At 34.2% G+C, this 25,402-nt stretch overlaps 1 protein-coding gene across 2 annotated transcripts in view; it reads right to left on the bottom strand.

Moving 5' to 3' along the window:
• Positions 1 to 25,402, bottom strand: part of Prosap (SH3 and multiple ankyrin repeat domains prosap) — a 271,691-nt gene that overhangs the window by 228,674 nt on the left and 17,615 nt on the right. For both annotated transcript variants that reach the window (XM_074181512.1, XM_074181511.1), the window contains one exon: positions 8,486 to 8,538. The gene's annotated coding sequence lies outside the window, so the exon portion shown is untranslated. The remainder of the gene's footprint in view (positions 1 to 8,485; positions 8,539 to 25,402) is intronic.

Raw genomic sequence — 25,402 nt, 5'->3', positions numbered from 1 at the left:
TATTCCTTTTTGAATTCGACTCATAAATTCTTGAAGATCCGCAAGTATCATACTGGGCGAAAATGCTCGTAAAACCGATCCTTTCTCACACCATTAACCATTTATAGATTGCGAAATGCTCGTAACCAAAGAACCATCAAGTGTGGATGACCCATATATGTTAACCTGAAAGCTACATGAAGATATAAATAATATATTGAAAGTTTATTTGATGATTTTGCTACCCACGGATTTACAATTTTTTTTGTTCAAAATTAACATTCAGATTCGGCATGTATCATCACAAAAAATTTAATGATTAAAATATTAACGATCCCCATAGAGAGTACAATTTGTCTTTGATATTTTTTAAAGTGATAGTGTGAATTTTTGTGTGACAAATATTAAAAGTATGCTTGAATATGAGTTTGAATATTGATAAATTATATAACTTTTAATTTTTTTTCCATTCAAAATATTTATTTCCCCGACATAGATCAAAACAAGAACTTGTTTCCAATTTTTCAAATTGAAGAACACTTTTCAATTTTTACTTTACCAAAATTGATTTATAAATGAATGAAACTGCTTTTTTTATTTGTATAGGATATTTTTATCGCTGAAAGAACCAAAAAACATTGACACAACACAACACAAACCACTGGTTTCACAAGGTTTCAAATATATCTATCAGGACTGTGACCTGTAAAGTCGTTTTTACTTAGTCCCAATCTATTCACGTCTACGCCCCACAGACTTGAGCCCTTTGCAAACCAGAGCTTGACATTTGCAAAGCAAGTGTTGTGTCACAATAACAACTTTCCCTGTCCGATATCCTTATTTTGAGGTGATACGTCACATACCTTTTCTGTCCAATCCTAGAAGTGTTTAGATTTCATTGTCAATAACATAATCAACACTTGACAAGGAACAAAGTGGCCACCTTCATTCATGAAAAGACGTGTGTAGGAGAGAATTTCAGGAAAAAACCTTGTTTCGCTCTCTGTTACTGACTATCGATATATAGAAAAAAATACATCAAATATACAAATATACAAATATAGACAGTTCGTTTTTCTGAAACAGGAAAAGGAGTCTCATCTGTAGTAATCACTCCATCTGTAACAGACATAGATGACAGGCACTTTGTGGGTATAGTCAGCGTTCAGAGCAATTCAACCATACAGTTTAAATATATGCAAAAGTTGTCGCACCTTGTGTTTATTAATTTTTGAAGAGAATGAAATTAATTAGCTATAAAGTAATCTAAGACAGAAACGGTGAGCAAACCTGGTCGAAATGAACAGATATAACTTGTATGCCTCTGAAAAAACGGTAGTGGAAAATAATACTGGACCTACGGAAAATCCCATGTAGATCATGCTCTACCTCTGTTAGCTACCTCTGTTAAGTTTACAGAGTCTTCTCATGGTTTGTAGGTTTTCACGGCTGGTGTCTTACAGATTGTTTGATATTTCCGGGTTCATTAGCCAGAATCTGCGGGTTTCTATACCTGACGATTCGTCTGCTACTGCGTCAGTTATCAACTGTAGCGATGCGGCAACGTAAGGAGTTCTTGCGCATCGCAATGTGATAATATGATAATGTATGCAGCAGTCGCAGACGAAACTCCAGGAATAAAAATCTGCAGATTCCGACTAAGAAACCCGAAAACATCGAAAAATCTGAAAGTTTTCTCAGTTGTTACGCCGAAACTTTATTTCATTCATGGTAAATACTACTTCACAAAATTTTTAATGGAAGAGTGCACATATAAAATTTTACTTGGAAGTGCCTTATATCACTATTTGAGACATTTTGAACGACGATCAATTCAAATGCCATTTTAACTCATTGAATATTTAACACCACTGGTAAGAGGTCTGTTCGGTCAAACTATACTTCCAAAAATTGTTTATAAAGGTGTTAGGGCCGACACATAGATGGCGCTAGTGTTATTGCCTTTACTGCTTTTTCAATTAGTACTAACCTTCAAAAGAAAGTTGTTGGAATTTCATGATATTCTCCTCATGAGTATGTAAATTGTTATGGTAAGAGTGACATTACTTTTATTATTTTCAAAACAATGGATCAAACACAATTTCGTGTCCGCTCCATCAAAAAACAAACGTTGGTTTGCTGACTCTAAATGTGGTCATAGAAACACCGATGATGCAGAACGCAGTGCACGTCCAAATGAGGCAGTAACACCAGAAAAATTAAAAAGTACACAAAATCGTTTCGAATTATCGAAAAGTGAAGTTTCGTGAGTAAGCTGATATTGTAAAGGTATCAAAAGAATGTGTTTACTTTATATTACATAAGCATTTGACAATGAGAAAGCTCTGTTCAAAGTGGGTGACGCACAGCAAGCTCACTGTTGACCAAAAACAAGAACGTCTTGATGACTGTGAGCAGTGTTTGACCATGTTTAAATATGACAAACCGAAATTTTTGCGTCGATATATAACAATGGATGAATCATGGATACATCACTTCACTCCGAAATCAAAACTATCGTCATCTGAGTGGAGAGCAACTAATACCTCATCCAAAGCGCTCGAAAGCACAACAATTGGCTAAAAAGGTTATGGCCTCGGTATTTTGGGATCTGCGTGGTGTTATATTTGTTACTGGCCAAACCCGATTTTAGGCCAAACTAGTTTTACCTAGGCTAAACTAGTTTATCCTATATGCAATCGGATAAACTGGTACAGACTAAGCGAAACGGGTCTGTCCTAAGGATGATAGCATAAACTAGTTTTACCTAGGAGGAACTGGTTGGGCCTAATATGAATGAGTACACTTCAGGATAAACTAGTTTGGCCTAGGATGAACTGGTTCGGCCTTATATGAATAGGTACACTCCAGGATAAACTAGTTTGGCCTAGTCTATTCTATGCTAACAGGAAATAATAAAATACTAGAAATACCAGTAATAAAATCAAGATGTATTTATTAATTAGATCAAAATCAAATTCACTTATTTTTGCATGGTGTACTCTGATGGCATTTAGAATTACAGAGCACCATTTTTTCTTGCACTTGCACCTGTTTGTCAAACATTTCTTTACGCAGCTGCACCTTACGAAACCTTGCCCTGAACCAACTGAATGTTTAGTGGCTGCAGTCCTTAGAGATATTTCAGTATTTTGGTCAACATCACCTACGTTTAAAAATTTTTGAATGCAAATATCGAATTCAGTTCTGAAAAAAAAAACAAATCAAAACTAATATTTTTCAATCACCAGAAAAATATGATAATGTCGACATTGAAGTATAAGTCTATTTAAAATAAGTATTATTAAAATGGGCTTTAAAATTACAGTGAGCAAAAAATCTGTACCTGCAATATAATTTCTGCAATACACCATGTTTGGTGCCAACTTCATAAAGGTCCTCATCGTTTTTCCGAAGAATAACCCCAATAATGTTTCTGAGATCACATCTGCCTTTGTCTACGTCTGGAACTGGCATAGTTACATTGTCTCCAATGTTGGCAGGTGGATGGGATTTGTCTGAAGAAGCTTTCATTTTTTTTGCTTGTTTTTTAAGATTTTTTGCCGCCGTTATTCTAGCATCTTTAATACTTTAAGTAGAGGAGATACAATTGAAAATGTGAAACTGTTGTAAATTTTCATAAACGGTTAGTGGTTGATGGACTTATTCTTTGTTTTCTCGAATACACGGATTAGCCTCATATGTTCTGAATTTCCTGGTGTAGCACCTACATGGTAAACTCAACTGAAAAACGGCCTCTGAATTCCGAAATTACCGAATTCAACGTCCAATCTGATTTGAATATTCGGTAACTTGTTCAATCGCTGAAATGTATTTTTGTTGGAATCACCAAAATGATGTGTCACAAGATTTCCTTTTCATTTATTTTTTTCTAAGATGGTGCCCAGTCGCCATCTTGAATGTTTCACCTGTCAATTTCACTTCAAAATAAAGTATTCATGAATTAATATCATTATCCCATATTTCAATTTTTTGAGTTACCCGTTAAAAAAATAAGTAGGAATGACATTAAACTTGAGTTAAGTATATAAAAATCTGGTCCAAATGATAATTGATCAATAAACATTGGGAAAACCTACACGTCCTAAATTCATTAACGCAAATATATCTTGTGCGGCCCCTACTTCAAGTAATCTCCAAAGAAATTGAAATTAACGATATCTCAATATAAAATAGTGGGGGCGGGCATCCTGCGTGTTCATGACTCTTAGTCACGTCATTTGCTGATTTATAATTACTCGACTACCGAAGAGAGGAAGGCCTAATTGTTCCGATATGAAACATGTGTTTATGTTATCTATTATTTAGCTTATCTGAAAGACAACTAATTTAATTTGATATTATGTCTGGAGAAAATGGTGAAGGACTCGGGTTTTATCATATGCGTTTTTCCTATGGCAGATAAAGTAAGTTTTTATTTACCATCTGCTATACGCATCTTCCAATGCGCAATAGTAGATAAAATAACTTTCATGTTCCATTAAATTACAAATTATATAGTGAGACAAGTATTTTATTTTATAAATTTTACGAAACACTACAAATCGCAGAAAAACAATAAAAAAGAATTGCACTCTTATTCTTGCTCTTAAATGTTCATAAACATTTCTATTTGACAATTCACATTGCTGAAAACCTCAGTTTTTTCAGTATATGATTCGACACCGCAATTCTTATGGAAACTGATTCTTCAATCGGCAACCGAAGGTGACTTCCACCCTCCTGTTTTTTTAACTGTCACTACAACTCTGTCACCGAATTGGAACCAATTCAACAAAAGACCCACACCAAAGCCACCGAGATCACGAGAATGAATCGATGTTTGAGGATCTTCTTCAATAACAATGACCTTATTGGCGGCGGCAGTATTTCTGGATCTTTCTAAGGCATTTGATTGCGTGGAACATGAAATTCTGCTGCAGAAACCCTTTCATTATGGAATCCGGGGAACAGCCTTAGAATGGTTCAGATCTTCTATTACTGGTAGAAGTCAAGAAATAACATTGAGCAACAACACTTCTGATAGTGGAAAAATTGTAAGCGGAGTTCCTCAGGGATTAGTCCTAGGCCCAATTTGATTCTTGCTATATATTAACGTTATAGCAAAACTTGATATATCTAGAGCATTTACCTTCTTTATTACGCCAAAGTACTTACGGTACTTTGGCGTAATAAAGATCCTGATACTTTGAATCGGTCTGTCCACTCACATTTATAAAAAAAAATTATGTGAATCGAATATGCTATCGCTACATTTTTCCATAACAAATCTGATAACATTCAAGTGGGACTTAGAATAAGTAAAACTAGGTGAACACATGATTGAGAGTAAGCAAGCCTAAATTTCTTGGTATATTCATTGACAGTAATTAAAAATTTGATACGCAAATAACTGCTTTAAAACAGAAATTATCTTCTGGTTGCTTTGCCATAAATGTCATATCTCGTGAACTCAGATTTTCAGCAGCAATAAATGCATTATTCACTTATATACTATTCACTCATGGGGAGTCATCTCCGGTATGCGGAGATAATTTAATCGAGAAGTGCATTAGAACTGTTTCAAATGACACACATTGAATGCAATGCAAAATCCGCTCTTCTAATCTCTAACTTTGTCAGAACGCTTTTTACCAACAGTGATAATACTGACAGTCATGCAAATAACGTCTGGGTGTAATTTTTCTTTAATCATACGTGACTCTCAAATGAAGATGTAAATCAAATAAAGTGAACAGATACAAGAGACCGAAATGAAAAATATATTGCCACATTTCACTATTTCACATAACCTCACGAAAATAAAACAAAAATCCTCCAACTCCTCCTTGAATACCAACAATTTATATATGATATCCAGAAATCTCAAGATCAAAAGCGAAACTTATTCGTATAATAAGACATTTTTGATTCAAATAGAATCGATATTCTGAATTTCAATGTAATCGAAAAACATACGCGACGTATTAGTGATGCATCTAGCCGCGTCAAGCAGGTCGGCTTTGTTGACAAATGTCATTTACGTAATCTGTTCATATATTCGACCATTGTAATGTCAAACAAATGTTCCTGTTGAAGTTTTTTTGTTATTCGAGTAATAAATTTCATTTAATTTGAGAATTGATTTTTCGTTCTTATATCGATGCATTCAGCTGAGAAATTTCCTGAAAATAATCTTTAAGAATATCACTCGACCTAAAAATGAGTTTGAGTTATTTCAAACCCAAACTTTGTTATTTTGAGTGATACGAATGGAGCAATCATCAATAGATAAAACCTCTCATTTTACGGACTCGTGCTTTTATTATTTTATAAGTTCGGACTTCCATTGTCTAATATAATACAAATTGATTTGAAATCCCTGAAAAAAAATTAAAGATTAACCGAGAATATCAATTTTATTAAACAAAAAACTGAAATTACAAAGAAATAACAGACAAGCTACAACCAAATTGAAATATTAATAACAAAAAATGAAAAATTTAAATTAAAAGATTCCAAACCAAGTTACGTCACGACGTTTCGATTGTTAGTATCCACAATCGTTTTCGGGTGATAACTGGACTTATTCCTCCGAGATCTGACTATTTATAGGTCATTCCCTCTCACCGTTTCATTTATTTTAGCGGGAGATGGCCGTCTGGCAAGAGTTGGCCGTTTTTCGCTTGATTAGAGGTTTCCATATGTTACGTATCTCCTAAACCGGTGTTCCTCTTTGTGGATGATTTCAGCTTGAACCCACTTGATATTATGTTGACGAGTCCAAACATGTTCTGCTATTCCGGATTTGCTGGTTTCTCCTCGCAGTGTGTTTCTTGTGCTCAGCAATGCAAACTTTCAATGGCCTCTTCGTTTCACCAATGTATGATTCTCCGCACTCGCAGGGTATCCGGTAAATGCAATTCTTGGAATCGCAGTCCGTATTTGGTGGCTTGGTTTTCATGAGGCTGCTACGGATAGTGTTCCCAGATCTGGAGCAAATCCCGATGATATACTTGGACCCAATCCTTCTTATCCTTTCCGATAATCCTCTGATGTAGGGAAGTACAAGTACTGGTTGTGGCGGCTTCTCTTCGTTGTGGAGCTCTTACTGTCTCCTAGCTAAACCCTGTTCTACCATCACTCTGGAGTAATCATTCCGTTGAAGGTCATTTTTGACCTTTACAGAGCCCGAGAGCACGGTCTAGTAGAGTCTTGATTATTTCTCTCTTAGTCGATTGATGGTGGTTGGATTTCTGGTTCAGATACTGTCCTGTGTTGGTTTTCGATATACAGATATTTCCCATTTAGTGTCGGTCCTCTTCACCAATACGTCTAAGAAAGGCAATTCGTTGTGGACTTCCTTCTCCATTGTGAAAGTAATGGAAGGACTTACGTTGTTGATGTGGTTCAGGAAAGTGTCTAGTTCTGCATTCCCATGGTTCCATATTATGAAGGTGTCGTCTACGTATCTCAACCAGACTCGGGGTTTCTTCAATGGCCAGAATTTCAAACCACTCCATATATATAATAGCTATAACCGGTGAAAGTGGCGATCCCATTGGCAGTCCCTCATCTTGCGTAAAGAATTCGTCCTTCAGAGTTGGAAATAGCAGTTTCGTACACAGCATCCTACTAATTCCATGATTACTTGTATCGGTAAGTTTGTTCTATCTTTCAGGTCCCCATCTTCGGATAGCTTTTTCTGTATAATTTGAAGTGCTCCTTCGACAGGAACATTGGTGTAGAGGCTTTCCACGTCGAAACTGATCAGTTGATCCTGCTCTTTGACTTCGATTTCCCCTAGTTGTTCAACGAAATGTCCTGATTTTTCACAAAAGATGATGTTTTACCTTGCAATGGTTTAATTTTCAGCTTTTATTAACATTTCAATTTTTAATTTTTTTGGTTGTAGCTTGTATGTTATATCTTTGTAATTTCAGTTTTCTGTTTAATAAAATAGTTATTTTCGGTTAATCACTTTTTATTTTATTTTTTTCAGGAATTTCAAATCAATTTATATTATATTAGACAATGGAAGTCCGAACTGATGAAATACACCACGAAACATTGTCAACCACCTTCAAACAATCGTGCTTTTATTGTTCGATTTCATGATATTGCTAAGAAATGGTATTCGGTGAGAAATGGTAATTCATCGACTAAATTTTGAGACCTTGTGATATTACTTTCGATAAAGAGAACTATCTCGTGCATATTGATTGTACAACCATCAGAGATTTACTGCCATTGTATTCTGTAGATTCCAGGAGTTCCATGATGAAATTGAATGTATCTGTCGACCAACTCAGTTCCAAAATGAGTCTTGTCCACTTTTTCGTTCTGGTCCCTATATAAAACCAGTGAGAAGATATTTGAATTCTGAATAAAATTACATAAACAATTTTTGTCGAGAGGCAACACATACTAGCAATAGTAACTGTTTCAAAGTCAATTTCTGCTCATACTATGTTGAACATCAATATGAAAATAAAAAAATACTCACGAAACTTGATTGAACTCTGCACAAATCAGGCTACACAATCGATCAGAGGGAACCTGGAACAAATTAAAGTATGGTAGATCTATTTTTTTCAAGGAATATTTTTTTTCTTTATTTGCCATCGAAAATATATAAAATTACAATAACAGTTACTCAATCTAATTCAGCAAATAGATCGGTTTGCTGTTCATAAAAAGAATAACTTTGTGCATAAGCAAGTTAAATAATCTATCAATGAACGTTGTAGAATCGGAGATATAAAATGTGAAAAGTAAACATCAAAATTTGTAAAGATATAAAATTTAAAATGTATAAATGTAAAATAAATATAAACTTTAAAATGTATAAATATAGATTGTTAATATCTAAAGATGTAAAAATATAAAATTTTAAATATTGAACTGTAAAATATGTGTATGAGGGTAACATGTGAAATATAAATGTGAAATTATATCTTGACCAAATAAGTACATAATATGTAATATAAGAAAAATTACTAAATATCTGTGAAGTATGCATTCAATACAGTTTGGATTCATGTACACCTTCCTTATGAATAATTCAACGATTTTGAAAATAGAATAGTTTCTATAATTATATCCAATGGAATTCGAGCTCTCGATACTTAACATACTGTTCGAGGTAACTATTCAGTATATCCTTCTTTCAATAATTTGGTTCACTCTTTCTGCAGGTACTGTTTGAAGTCACTTTTTGATTTTTTTAAATATTTGTTGGTTGCTGGTATGTCTTAACTCATTGGGTATTTCAGCATAGACAATTGGACTCAGAAAAGACAGAAACTTTTAGTGTTTGGTTGTTCCCACTTTGGGTATTTTTGTTGTTTTTTGTTTGAATTTTGTGTCATGATCGTGTTCGATGGTAGCCATAAATTGTTTATTTTTGTGATGGTAGATAGCTAGATTCATGAAATATAAGTGTCTACAACTAAATTCTTCAAATAGTTTCTGTGACGCATATATGTATGTTTTTTTATATATAATTTTCTGTGCCACTTCAATAATATTCAGATAGTTACTCGTTATTCCTACCCGTACAGTAATTATAAACTATCTCTCATTATAAATAATAAAAAAAGTAATACAAAGTTTTCCGTCGGCACCCAATTTTGAAATAAGAACTCCAAATTTCGAAAAATCTAATAACAAGATTTTGGTATAAATATATTGGAAGGGTTATTTTTTCAGAAGAAATTAATTTTTGGTAAAGAAAAGTTTTTTAGCTTTCTTCTTCTTTATATTTATAGAAAAATTGAGGGAATTCTATAAAGAGTTATTTTGAAATTAATTACTTTCTCTCTTTCTTTGAAAGATTCCGTCCTTTTGACAACATTATACAATAAAAACGGAGAAGTAGAAGGACGAAACCTTTCTTTTCCAAAGATTTTGTTAATACTGAGTTTCTGAATTTTTGTAATACAAATTTTTTTAAATTTAAATTCAGTAGGTATTGCATAAACAATTTATAACTCGTTGTGTGACACATTGGTTTGGATGTACAAAAACTAGTTTGGAGAACACTTGTTTTCCAGGTAATGACAATCTGTAAGTTTTGTAAGTACTATTTGAGTGTTCCTTAATGAATATGATATAATTCAAAGAGTAGATTACAACAAAATATGCAGCGTATTTTGTATGTAATGAAGTTTAATCGTTGTTCTCAATAAATATTTGACTATTCACAGATGTTGTAACAGACACTAATTAGTTGAACCTGCATTTTTCACAATATTACTTGAAGATCATAGTGTAATATTATTTCTAATATGAATTACAAAGATAACTGTTTCAAAGAGTTTGTTCCTTGAAATAAAAATCAAGAAAACATTCTTGATAATATTTTCAGCTCTGTTGTACCTCTTAATGCAACTAACTTGAACACGGTTTAGAATTGTATCAGTATTGTATCAAATTTGAAAATAATAAAATGTTCACTTTTTGGTATAAATAAAGCCAAAAACTTTCTTTCCCAAAAATTAGTCACTCCTAAAAATAAAAAAAATTCCTTCAATTTCCCAAGATTCCTTTTGGCTGGGATTCAATCAAATAGGTGAATTAATGTTATTACGATGTCATCGATGACATAAGTAGATCAAATTTATTCCGTGACATAAAAATCGTAATTTATGAATGAATTGTGTTTTTTCTTATAATGTTATACAGATTGACAATGATGAGCCCTAAGGCGAAACATCGATGTCTACCAGTGAGGATGACAGTGTTCCATATAATTTAAATTTTTACCTTTCATTTTGTATATTGTGTAGAAATCCTGTGAATAATATCTGATTTGTTTCCATAACGAATGTTTGGAATACAAACTGACTAAAGAAAAGTGTTTTTTGTATAATTCAGTGTTCACACAAAAGTATTTGTTTTAAAAGAATATTTCTTTCGTGTAATTCAATCTTAATAGGAAAGCAGCTGATTCAGGAGGGCTTTTTTTCCAGTTCGTGTCTGAAAGATACTTCTTTGTATGATCTACACATCTATATATATATAGAGTTACTTCTTTTAAAATTGATTCCTTCCTTCCTTTCTTTGTAAGACTCCCACATTTTTTGATATCACGATGGAGTAGTACTAGACAGTTAAAAACATTCTTTCCCAAAAATTAGTCACCTCTAAAAAAATATATAACCCTTTCAATTCAAGAAATTTTACTTTCAGAGAAGTGTTGAGGTTCAAATCCATCTGTTCCTAACGATAGGATGTAATGTTGAAATCTGAAATAAATATGACTTTTTGGCATTACACTTCTCCGTCATGAATAAAAAATGTGATGAACTTCAAAAAAAAAGGAAGAAAGAAAACAACTGCAAATGAAAAATATAATATGACTGAATTGTTAATTTACTCTATTCGGATATTCTGAACAAAATTTAAAAAATTATTGTTGGTACACAGAATGTGTACAATATATTATCATGTTTTTACTGATAATAGTTGAATCTACAAAATATGTAACATAGAAACAATCAAAATGAACGAATTCAAAATACCAGAGCTGCAAACCGCTTTTCGACTTGCGTTTCATCAACCAAATTGGCGTCTTCAGTAGATGAAGAAGCCAATTTGGTTGGTGGGTACAGCTTTGGTGTTTCGGAGCAGTTATAGTTTTCGATATATTCTACACCAGAAATTCTATAATTCATGTCGCTAGCGTGAATATAACCACAATAGATAGGTCGATAGTGAATTAATTTTGCAGTTCTGGTAAACAAGGAAACATTTAAAAAGAACTACCCAAGAACAGAAAAAGTTCAATAAAACTTCACATTCATCACATTCATCATGAAAAATGAGAAATAAAACTTTCTATGTTTTTTTACCACATTTATTAGTAACTGCAATTTCGATAGTGAGACAATGCACTACCTAAATTTATAGGATCAACTCTGGCTGGAAAAGGCATAGAATCGACCATAACTGGATAGACCTATGACATGCTGGTAAACAGAACTGCAACTACGACTCTTCAAGGCGAGGCCAGTTGGTTCATGGTCACCAGGGGCTGCCCTCAAGGTGGGATACTATCTCCCCTTCTGTGGTCGCTTCTGATGGATAGTCTGTAATATCCCTCAAGCAGATGTCTGCCAACCTCAGCAAAACTATAATGATCCCCTTCAACAGAAGGGATGATTCAACGCCACTTTTCCTCGATGGCGAAATTATTCCATTTGGAACGGAGGTGAAATATCTTGGCATTGTTCTTGATAAAAAACTCACCTAGAACACTCATTTGGAAAAAATCTTACACAAATCCAGACTGTCCTATAATCATGTTAAAGGATGTGTGGTAAAACTTGGGACTTAGGTCCCGAACAAATCCGTTGGATATATGTGATGATTGTCAGACCCATGATCACTTGTGGGCCTACAGAGACAGGCTATCTATGGTGCCCTCAGTACCACACCGTCAGCGGCCATGGATATTTTTTTAGAACTGCCTACTCTCCACGATCATCTGGAGAGAGATACTAGAGGGACTGCATATGGACTTGTGCACATCGCCAATTGCACAAAGCAATCTAATGCAGAGTACACTAGACTGCTGGCTGACACTAGAAATCACAGCCTTCTGGGAATAACCTGTGACATTAGGCCACCAACTGTCAACTACGAACTGCCTTGTACAGTAATTTTCCCAAATAGAGAGGAATGGATCCTCCGGGAGAAGGAAATATTAAGGGCAGATAGTTGTTGGTTAACAGATGGATCAAACACATCTTCAGGCTCTGATGCAGGTGTTTTCAGTTGCAGACCCACGACAGAGATATCAACGACTCTCCTCGACAGGAAGACTTAACAAATTGCCTCTGGTCTGGATTCCTGGCTACACTGGCCTGGAAGGCAATGAGGCTGCTGACGTCCTTGTCAAGGAGGGTGCTGCAAGTAGCTTCATCGGATCAGAACCTGTCACTAACATTGCTTTAGGTTTGTCAAACAAACATTGAACACCTGAATGGCAAGAAAATTCAAAGACTTCTGGCAAAATGTTCCAGGGTTGGCTCACTCCAAGGCGTTCATTCACCCTTCGAAGCTTGGAACCAAACAGTTGTTGGACTACAGTAGGGATGAACTACGATGTCTAACAGGCCTCCTCACAGGTCACTGTAGTCTGAATCATCATATGTCACCTCTGTTTGGGAAATGATGGAACAGCAGAGCATATATTTTGTGCCTGCCCCGCTGCGGACCAAATCAGGTTTTCAGAGTTTGGTAGAACCATACGTCTACCATCTGACCTGAAAGATCACTCACCATATAAACTATTCGACTTCGTCAAGAAGCTGGGTTTATTTGGTCGAGTTTGAATAGGTGTGAGCCACAATAAACCATTGCGGGTTGCAGTGGCTCACTCACTTTTGACCTAGCCTTCAACAATACTGATGGAAAAGTAAATCTCTTTTAATACTGTTAGTACAAGAAACTCTCACAGTAAGCATTTAAAACCTGACTATCAATAATGAAATAAGGAAAATAAATTACGGAGAAAGCCCTTGAAATTCACACTAATCCAATGAATCACTCTGAAGAAAACATTTCCATGTATGAATAACCAATGAATTCAATTTGCATAATGGCGACATTTATTTATTTTTTGAACTGAATCCGGACATAAAGATGACAATGAAATTAGTTTATAAGCTTTTCATATTTTATATTACATCATAATTACCAGGAACCGCGACATAAAAAAGGTATCCATACATTATTCCAGCCTTCATTATATTTTAGTTGGAGACATCTTAGGAACTCGAACGGTTATCAATTTGGTAATTCATTATAAAATATGATAATTATTATTTAAGTTTAACATATTTTGAATATGCGAATACTCTACTTTTTTATCTATTTTATATGTTAATATAATTAGATTCATTTCATACTGGGTATTTTTATGATATGAGTCACCACGTGATATGAAATCGGTTGTGTTCCCACAATCATATCTGGATGTTATTCTGCATGATCCACTATCATCAAGTCAAGACTAAGACTAGGCTCTCAATGAGTAAGAGGTACGCTGAACTCGGTACTTCAATTATACTTTATTATCGCACTTCTTTCACTATTTCACTATCGCTTTCTCGCTTATGAACTATTTCGCCAACTGACTTAAATAGTCTTACAGTTCGACGATTCATCACAATCAATCATAATCAATAATAACATTCTTATTTGAATTGAAGGGGTTATATTTTTTAGGAGTGAATACTTTTTGGGAAAGAACGTTTTTGGCTTTCTTTTTGTGTCTGAAAGTTACTTCTTTGCATGATCTACACATCCATGTATAGAGTTACGTCCTTCCTTACTTTGGAAGACTCCCTCATCCTTCTTTTTTTGTATCAAGATGGAGTAGTAGAAAGCCAAAAACATTCTTTCCCAAAAAATTATTCACTCCTGAAAAATATAACCCCTTCAATTCAAATAAGATTCCTCTTGGCTGGGATTAAATCAAATAGGTGAATGAATGTCATTAGGATGTCATCGATGACATAAGCAGATCAAGCTTATTCCGTGACATTAAAAATCGTAATTCATGAATGAAGTATGTGTATTTTCTATAATGTTGTCCAATTTGGTACTGAAGAGCCTTAGGGCAAGTGTCTTAAGGCGAAACATCGGTGTATACCAGTGAGGATGGCAGTATTCTATGTAAGTGCAATTTGTTACCATTCATTTAAAGTAGAACTCATGTGAATGATATCTGATTTTTATTCCACAACGAATGTTTGAAATACAAACTGAATAGAGAAAAGTATCTTCTGTATAATTCAGTGTTCATATAGAAGTATTTGTTTCGAAAGAATTTTTTCTTTCGTATAATTCAATGTTTATATGAAAGTAGTTGTTTCAGGAGGACTTTCTTTCAGTTTGTGTCTGAAAGTTACTTCTTTGCATGGTCTACACATCCATGTATAGAGTTACTTCCTTCCTTTCTTTGGAAGACTCCCTCATCCTTCTTTTTTTGTATCAAGATGGTGTAGTAGAAAGCCAAAAACTTTCTTTCCCATTCTTATATGTTAGCCATAACATAACACTATTTTTGCATTTTTTATTCAGGCTCTTCGGGCTGTGGTAGTAAAGCACATACTCTGTTCTTGACCCTCTGTTGTCAGCTGATCAGAAAGTCCACTCACCAAATAAGTAATCGACTTCGCTGAAAAATTAGGTTTGAACAACAATAAAACCTCGCAAGTTGCACTTTTTAGTAGAATAGACCCATTCACTTTGACCTACCTTCCCTCTAGATCGGGCTATAGACGAACGGTTTCAACCGACATTTATAAGTTTTCAGATAAACTGTTCAGGTGAAAACTTACATCTGCAGACAAAACTGAAAATTGCATAGGTTACATAACAACTTATCAAATGTTCATTGGATCCAACTTACCCTTTGTTAGTTACGTTCAAATTAACTATAAGTGTTCTCCAAGTTTTTTTCTTTCATTTGATTTATTACTGTTAATTATTCGGCCTGGTTGTTGTTATTGTTCCAATTTACTCTTTAAAGAACCCATTGTATTAAGATGTAAAGGAATGTTCTGGTTTTTATCTCTGAATAAAATGATGGGGTTAAGTGTATAATTATGTTGATATTTTTACATTTTTTTTACGTTTCAATTGTTGAATAGTGATTTGTACGTTCAGATAAAACATTTTTGAAGTTATACAAAATCAAGTCCATTTTCAAAGGTACAAAAAATATAAAATTATCTGTTGAAAAAAATTTAATATCAATACTTTGAACTGTTGAACTATTGAAATAAAAACTGTAAAAGCAACAATGATTTTTTTTCAATTATCCCTAATTTATTTTCTTGCTACATAATAATGATTACTATTACATTTAGTTTGGTTTGGAACATCGTACAAACACATACCATGTTTCTAAGATAAGAGTTGGCCTATGATTGATGAAACTCAACTCAACTTATTCAAATAACACTTTATTGTGAGATGTTCACAGTTAACAAAACCATAACACGTGTTTCGCTATACATGTTATTTGAATAATTCAATCATTGATAGGTATAGTTGCTTTCCAGAAAAAATGGTTTGTTGAAAACATTAATTTCGCTAAATATTACCCCACACCGTGGGGTAAGTGATCATTGGGTCCGAGAATCATGTGCCCTGGGCAAGCCCAGTGAGCCTAGAATGACAGCCTTCTGCATCTGTGCCGCTAAGATTTCTGCCTTAGTGCGGCAAGCCGGTATGATTTTAAGACATCATTCCACCAATGACTCCAATAATCAGAACAACCACCATATTATTATTATTATTATCATTATTATAGGAAGTGAAAAATTCATAGGTTTTCAACCGGTTTTTTATGTTCACATGCAGTTTCCAAAAAACAACAACGAAAGCATACCTAGTGAATTGAAACTTCGATCAGAATTTTTCGTCTTGAGAACCAGACTGCAATAATCTATATTGAAATAAAAATATCGCCAAAGTTTGGTATAAATAAGTAGGTATTTTTTTTTAAAACATATCCTAAACTAGATCCATCGCCGAACATACCGTTACCTTTTCCTTCCTCCAAGAAAGCTTTTCCCATAATCGTAAGAAAACCAGAAATCCCGTATCAAGCAGAGCACAAAAATTGAATCAACCAGACCCGATAGCAGTCATCACAAATATAAGCAAATAATCATTTATGCCATCCGGTCAGATCGCATCACGCTTATTACATTCTCAAAATACAGCGCTAATTAGTGCACTACCGCGTACGTAACGGTAAAAACAAGCCAGCATATGTTTCACAGCATCACAGTTGTTCGTGATAATTCCAACAGATAGAAAAAGTTTTTGTCCCATTTCTTTTCGTGTGGTAATTTGCACAATATGCCAAACTAGGTTTATTTGCGTGTGAAACATTTGCCGCGATTTTGTAAACTGTTAATTGAAAGAATAACAATAAAGGTGTTGTTTGAATAAGTAAAAAACGCGATTTTCTGTTCAAATTGAAAAATGTACATTTTCAGGTGAGATAAAGTTTTGGGAAAAAAGATTTTCGCTTTTTACTTCTCTGTGCTCATTCAATGAACTTTTTCAAATTTCTCCGATATGGATACAGGACATCTGGTACCAGCAAAAGTTAGGTTTTCAAAATGGGATAAAATATATAAGTTCAAATAATATTCTTAATATCTGAGGTTTTTTCTGATTCAAACAAGTAATACTCAAAATTAATCTTATTGTCAATTGTTTAAATTAAAAAGTAATGATCAGGGAATAATTAACTTTTTATCAAAAATAAAAATATCTCCTACTGAAAAATCATAAAATGAGTCTCTTTGAATTTCTAAATATCCAATTCAAATCCTATTTTGAAATATCGGTCTAATCATCGAAAACGGCATACTTGACATTCTGAATGAAATATCATTGCGAGGTAAAGAAGAGAAAACAGTACATTAAATTGTTGAACATTCCACGATGCAATTTTTTTATAATTCAAAGTTTATTACTTTGCACGAGAGCTAAATACCACCACTATTGACTGCTCATAAAATACTGAGTGAAATACAGTCAACCATGGTACTCGCTGGGAAAATAAAAATATATAATTGATTATCCCCAGCGGAATTCAAGAGAATGATCGTAAATCTTATCATTTTATGTCTCCAATGTAAATCTTATCATGCACATCCTGCATCGCCCTTTCAGCTGAATTATAATAAGTTGAGGTTCATTGTTGTCAGACATGAACTATTCTCTTGGTGTAAACACACAAGAAGTTATGTATGTACCTACTATATGCCTGACAAAACAGGTACCTGCTACTTCCGGAAGTTAATTTCATAATTCTTTGTAGATACGTATGGGGTGGAGGATTATTTTCAAGGAATACTAAGATATCTGATTCTGTCGAACGTGATTCTTCAATTCCGTATAATGTGTTTCATTGAATGACAATTCCGGGAATGATAAAAATATCTACATGGTGCAAGCTGGATACTTATAAGAGGTAATGAAACTGAAAGAAGTGGACCACCACATAGTATAAAACAAAGTCGCTTTCCGCTGTCTGTCCCTATGTATGCTTATATCACAGTAAAAATCAACCAGTAAGTCCACTCCCACTGCTTGAGGTATATCAAACATAAAAAAATGTGTTGGTCATTCACATAAAAAAATGGATTATCGGGATAAATATTTTAGATATACCTCATCTTATTAAAGCTTTGAGAAATATGCTAATGAAGTATAATTTTATATTATGTAATGAAACTATTACATGGGATTACATAATTAAATTTTATACAGAAGAAAAAAGTATCCAATTCGTGGGGCTCCAAAACTAACAGATTCTCATGTCTTTCCCACTAACTTCGTGAAAACGAAAGTTAAATTTGCAAGCCAGTTATTCAATGCCAACGTCTCGATAGTCTTGAAAATGTATACCACAAAATCTTCTATAATATCCTTAAATTTAGTTTTTATATTAGCGCACGCCAATAGTAAAAAAAAAATTGGCTCCGCACTTCGTTTCGAGGTCAGCGAGAACTTTTTGAATTTATGAATGAAAGTAGTGGGAGTGGACTTACTGGTTGATTTTTACTGTGATGAAATATTGTTAACCACTTGCAAACAAATATTATCTTAAAGTTATGCGCCGCTTACGAGAAGCAATACGACAGTGGTATTGTGAAAAAACAATTCATGGCTTTCAAAAATAGCAGCAGCTCCTACACCGAAACTTTGATACCCAAAGTCATATAGATTTCTTCATTTTGATGGCTCATTACTATGAACAATTCTCTGTAGATTTTGTATTATGTATTTCATAGCAGGAAGATTTTAAGGATGGAAAGTTTCTGATTAATAACAGTTCGAAATGAATAAAACACAGACAGATTGAAACTAATTAATACAGTTTATTGTATGATTTTCATTTTCAAGGGTTTTACAAAAACCGCGATACGTGTTTCGCTATACGATAGGTTTTTGTAAAACCCTTCAGAGTGAAAATCATACAATAAACTGTATTGATTAGTTTTAATATGGATTTTCGTCAAGTATCGGCCAATTATATTCAATTACATATAGATTATCTTGCTATATACCTGGTATTATAGAGATCACATGAATGGAACAATGTATTTCTGGTCTAGTCTAGACGAAGGAAATAACCATGAAAAATTTAAATAATCTACTTGTAATTTCCAAACCGTTTACGAGGTGCGAATTAACTTTACAGTAATTAAGTTTAGTACCAATAAAGTTGTGACAACATTCCCTCCCCACAGTAAATATACTCCATCCGGCAACAAAACAATTACAGATTAGACGAGGAAGCATTTACGCACATCATTATGAAACATATATGACGCAGCAGAGCTACAATCAAAGACAATTAAAATATTTTATCCTCGGTTTTATCGCAAAGTACTTTTCCAGTGAGTTCCAGGAAAAACTGGGAGGACTAATGTCGATTATTTCACAATGAAATCCTAATTAGAATAATCAGAACTAAATAGTTTTTGATATTATGCAATTTATATTATTACACAATTTGAATGATATAAAAACTTGTCGCGAAACTGACGTGTATATGCAAAATTTCAGCTCTGAGCTTATATATTTTCGTTAGAAGTCTACCAGAATTTGGAGTACTTCAGTATTTCTTCGCGTATTCGAAATGTGAACTGTTTGCAGAAATACTACATGAGCTGAAAAGTCTCGGGCCTAACACATAGATGGTGCTAGTCTTATTGCATTCACCGCTTTTTCAGTAAGTACTAAGAAAGTACAACACAAAGTACACTGAGAAAAAAAATCGCTTTCTTATTTTTTCATTTACCGAATCTGCACACCTACCATTTTTCAACATGATACGCTCATTTACTGGTTCAGTAGAAAAAAGAAACGTCCTTGTTTATTGAATTGTCTGAAGAGATGAAAATAGGGTGGAAATATTTGAAAAAGTCGTAACTAGAAAAATCGACTTTGTACACCTACAAAATAGAGATATGATATTTATGGTGATTTATTCGACAATAAAACTTCACGTTATAGTTTGAGGGGCCGTCTGAGGGGGTGAAAATGGGGTGAAAAGTTGAAAAAATCGTATGTTCGAAAATTGAATTTGTACACCTACAAGTTTGAGATATGTTATTTCTGATGATATATTCGACGAGAAAAACTTCACGTTATAGTTTTTCAGGCCGTCTGAGGGGGTGGACATGGGGTGGAAATATCAAAAAATGTCTTAAAATAAAGAACGACTTTGTACACCTACAAAATTGAGATATGTTATTCCTGATGATCTATTTGACAAGAAAAACTTCACGTTATAGTTTACCAGGCCGTCTAAGGTGGTGAACATGGGGTGAAAATGTCAAAAAACATCTTGACATGAAAAATCGACTTTGTTCACCTACAAAATCGAGATATGTTATTCCTGATGATCTATTCGACAGAAAAAACTTCACGTCATAGTTCTCCAGGCCTTCTGAAGGGGTGAACATGGGAAAAAATATCAAAAAATTTCTTAACATGAAAAATCGACTTTGTACACCTACAAAATTGAGATATGTTATTCCTGATAATATATTCGACATGAAAAACTTCACGTTATAGTTTTCCAGGCCGTCTGAGGGGATGGACATGGGGGTGGAAAGTTGAAAAAATCGTATTTTCGAAAATTGAATGTTTACACCTACAAGTTAATTTGTCATTCATTTTTATATTAACGATCACAGAAACAAAGCGTTAGACTGTTTGGCAATACTGTGCCAGACATTTTAACAAAAACCTAAATATAGACGTAAAAGATACGTGCCGACGACATCAAAGATACCGATAGAGAATAAAGCTACTTGCGTTTTGTAAGACCTCTTTGCTATTGCACTCCACACCACGGATCTACGCAAATATGTTTCCTACCAACTATCTATGGATAATAGATATAATGAATAATATTTCTAAACTGGTGTACGCGACGGTATGAACTTAATTCAGAAATTATTCAATCTGTCTGTTTTAAAATCTGTATTCCGTTAACCAGCTGTCGCACCCCTACGAACGACAACCCTCAAAAGTCGAAACTTGTGCGAACTAAGGATTAACGAGGTCTTACCTTTTAACGTGTGATTCCTAACACGGGTTGGACAATAGCAAGTGAAAATCGATCGTTTAGACTAGGGATTGAACCACAGAACAACACGACAGTCAATTCGAGTGAGTGAACAAAGCACCCACATCGAACCGCCTGGCTACCGACCAATATATTTCAGTGAATAATATTATTTTAGGTAAGTACACCTTAATAATCCTAGTTACTGATGACAATGATTCAAGCGATGTCTTATTCGTACTTCGGTGAAATATGTTCACTGGCACTGGAATTCATTTATACTCGTAACTTGAAATAGTTCACTCGGACTGATTTAACATACTAGAAGAAATTGCGTGATCTTGCACAAGAAGAATCAGAGACTCTCAGCGTTGCCACAATGGCACAATGGCATCATGGATAACATATCTCAAACTTGTAGGTGTACACATTCAATTTTCGAAGATACAATTTTTCCATGTTCACCCCCTCAGACGGCCTGAAAAACTATGACGTGAAGTTTTTTCTGTAGAATAGATCCTCAGGATAATATATCTCTATTTTCTAGGTGTACAAAGTCGATTTTTCATGTTAAGAATTTTTTTGATATTTTCACCCCATGTTCACCCCTTCAGACGACCTGGAAAACTATGATGTGAAGTTTTTTCTGTCGAGTAGATCATCAGAAATAACATATCTCAATGTTGTAGGTGTACAAAGTCAGTTTTTCATGTTAAGAATTTTTTTTATATTTTCACCCCATTTTCACACCCTCAGACGGCCTGGAAAACTATAACGTGTAGTTTTTCTTTTCGAATAGATCATCAGGAATAACATATCTCAATTTTGTAAATGTACAAAGTCGATTTTTCTTGTTACAATTTTTTCAAATATTTCCACCCTATTTTCACCCCTTCAGGCAGTTTAATAAACAAACACTAAACCGGTAAATCATATTGAAAAATGGTAGGTGTGCAGAGTCAGTAAATCAAAAAATAAGAATGCGATATTTTTTTCGCAGTTATTGTGCTAAGAGTGACACTACTTTAGTTATTTCCAAAGCGATGGATCAAACACAATTTCGTGTTTGCTTTTTGATGGTAAAAGCACTGCTTTTTGATGGTAAAAAATACTGTTCAAGAGAAGCAATGGCTTGGTGTTATAAGGACACCGCTCCATCAGAAACAACAATTAAACATTGGTTTGTTGACTTCAAACTTGGTCGTAGAGACACCGATGATGCAGAACGCAGTGGACGTCCAAATGAGGCAGTAACACCAGAAAACATAAAATAAATTCCCAAAATCGTTTTGAATGATCGAAAACTGTGTTAGTTAACTGATATTAAACTGATGGATGTGCCGTTACTACATGGTAGGAGATCATAATGAAGAAAAGAGAATTGAAACTTTCTGTTTTGTACTACTTTTTTTGTAACTAACGTTTCTGCAGATTCGTCCTATAACTACATTTTCAAACTTATACATTAAACTAACAATGGTTGATTACATTTGCCCTTCTATAGCTCCCCTGTAGGTGATAATAAAGGTACTTGGCTTGATTGAGTACCTGAATTTTTTTTACTAGTTACAATGCGGATATGCTAATTTGAAAGCCGGTGAGTAAACTAAATCGATTTGATCATTTGATAGGTTGCACCCGCAATGTTTATGCTTGTAAATTTCCTAGGATTTTGAATAATTGAGTTTGCAACCCTTCCTTTCATAGTGCAGAATTTCCGTATCGTTTAGATTTCGAAACTTGTGGTTGCATGCCAAGGAATGGTTTGGAAACGTCGAATAATTTTTTTTCAATCTGAAGAACCTTTCATGTTTTTGGAAATTTCGACCACATTGTCTCACATAAACACTATTAGACTCCGGACACTTACGCTTGTAAACTCCAGATTTCTCCAACTTGTCCACTTTATCATTTGCATTGAAAAGGAAATCAGATAACCTGGCATGTGGTTCGAATGCAACCTCCACATTGTTTCTTCTGAAGAAACCCGCAACTATCTCTGTTCATTTTCCAAAATATGTTAGAGTTACCCATTTTTTGATTTCTGGTTATTTGACCTGAGGGTATATTAATCTGTAAGTGAATTTACGGCTTTGTTTTCTGGCTAACTTCTGGATAGTATCTGCGTTGAAACCATTATTATGACCTATTTGTGTAATTATATCAATTTCGCTAGCTAGATTGTTCTCACTGCCTTTGTCTGCTAATGTGATCAACCATTGTTAGTTTAATGTATAAGTTTGAAAATGTCCTTATAGGACGAAACTGCAGTAACGTTAGTTACAAATAAAAGTGGTAAAAAACATAGAGAGTTTCAATTCTCTTTTCTTCATTAACTGATATTGTAAATATATCAAAAGAATGTGTTAGCTATATATTGCATTAGCATTTGACTATGAGAAAGCTCTGTGCAAAGTGGATGCCGCGCGGGCTCACTATTAACCAAAAACAAGAACGTCTTGATGATTCTGTGCAGTGTTTGGCCTGGTTTGAACAACAAACCAAAATTTTTGCGTCGATATGTGAGAGTGGATAAAACATGGATCCATCACAACGACGTGAACCTCGTTCAAAGTGCCCGATAGCACAACCATCGGCTGTAAGGGTTATGGCCGCGGTATATTGGGATGTGCTTGGTGTTATATTCATCGAGCATCTTGAGAAGAGAAAAACCATCAGCAATGAATATTATACAGGGTGTCCCTGGACTTCCTCTTTTCCTCTCGGGAATGTATAGATGGGGTCAAAATATCACCAGTACTTCATATAACTTTTTTTCCTAAAAGTCTTCGTAACCAAGTTACGGGCCCTCGAAGTTACAAAATGAAAAATGTTTTTCTTTGATAGCTTTTCAAGTGAATATTCAAAATCATCCAAATTTTGGTAATTGACTAAACAAATGAATTCCGTCGATGAGCTTTCATGCAGGAGTCAGTTGTTTTGCTACAAAGTCAGGAACGGACTACCCCCGATGGTCCACACCCCAAAACTTTGAAATGACAGATATTTTTCAATATTTTTCAACAAAATAAGGTTACTTGGACAATTTTATGAATAAAAGTACTCGTGTGGAAAGTCGATCGGAGCAACGAGTCTTGATAAAAATGTAGTTCTACTCGACGACATCAAACCCGCTCGTCCACCATTATTTGAAATGAATAATTATCAAAGCAGAAATAATAATGATAACGTTAATTCAACAACATTTATAACAGGAATAATACAAAGTATGCTAAAATGAAGTCGTAAACAAAAAGTACAGTACCTATATGGAAGTTTAAGTCACAATTGTGATAGCAGATATTTTTTCAAAAGAAATATCAAGTTCTGTAGATTCGTGGTGTTTTTAAACTAACAAGCTACTCTACTATGAAATTTCGACTTCATTCCATATTTTGTATGTACATAATACGTGTGGAATAATCACGTTTCGTGTTGATCAGTTATCTGAATCTCATGAAACTCAACATTCGAATGTTTCAAATTCTTCTTCACAGCTAAACTGTTGAGGAGTTTCACTGATAATTATAATTTTATGGGAGAAATTCTTTAACACGAATCTAAATTTAGCTGAAAAAACGCACATCGGAAAAAATATTTACTATACTAATAAAAAGCAAACGAATGAACTACAAAAACGGCTGCACATGATCAGGTGAAAAATATCCAGGGAATAATTATGTTCCATTTCTTTCACAGATGTTGACAAAAAAACCTTTTAGAAAGTTTTGATAAAAAATGAGAAACTGGAATGCGATTTTGTTTTGTTGAGTGGTGCGTTGTCATATGACTATCATTGTATTGTCAATATTCTATAGGATATTTTGAATTTTTTTGATATGGCCGAACAGTTTACATTCAATGAATATGCAGATATGCATGTATTTTATGGACGAGCATTTTGTAATGCTGCAGAAGCTCGTCGTCTGTATTCCGATCATTTTCCCAATCGAACGGTACCGTCAAGAGAAACATTCGAGCGTGTCGATCGCAGCTTGAGGGAGACAGGTATGTAATAATTGATAATTAATTTGAGCACGTTGTTTTATTTCGATATTATTGTAGGTACAGTTTTGCCAAAACGAGGTGGTGAGGGCGCACCTAGGACTGTACGTACCGTTGTATTGGAGGAAAATATTTTGGAAGCCGTCGCTGATGATCCTTCAATGAGCATCAGAAATCTATCAGAACAGTTCCATACATCCAAGTCCACTATTCATAGAATAATTAGGGAACAACTGCTCCACCCATTTCACATCCAGAAGGTACATGCCATGACACCTCAAGATTTTCCAGCACGAC

This window comes from Leptinotarsa decemlineata, unplaced genomic scaffold (genome assembly GCF_025532065.1).
Source record: "Leptinotarsa decemlineata unplaced genomic scaffold, Ldec_3_MD MMD2_tig00026314_RagTag_RagTag, whole genome shotgun sequence".
Lineage (NCBI taxonomy): Eukaryota > Metazoa > Arthropoda > Insecta > Coleoptera > Chrysomelidae > Leptinotarsa > Leptinotarsa decemlineata.
This window is presented reverse-complemented; position numbering and strand designations above follow the sequence as displayed.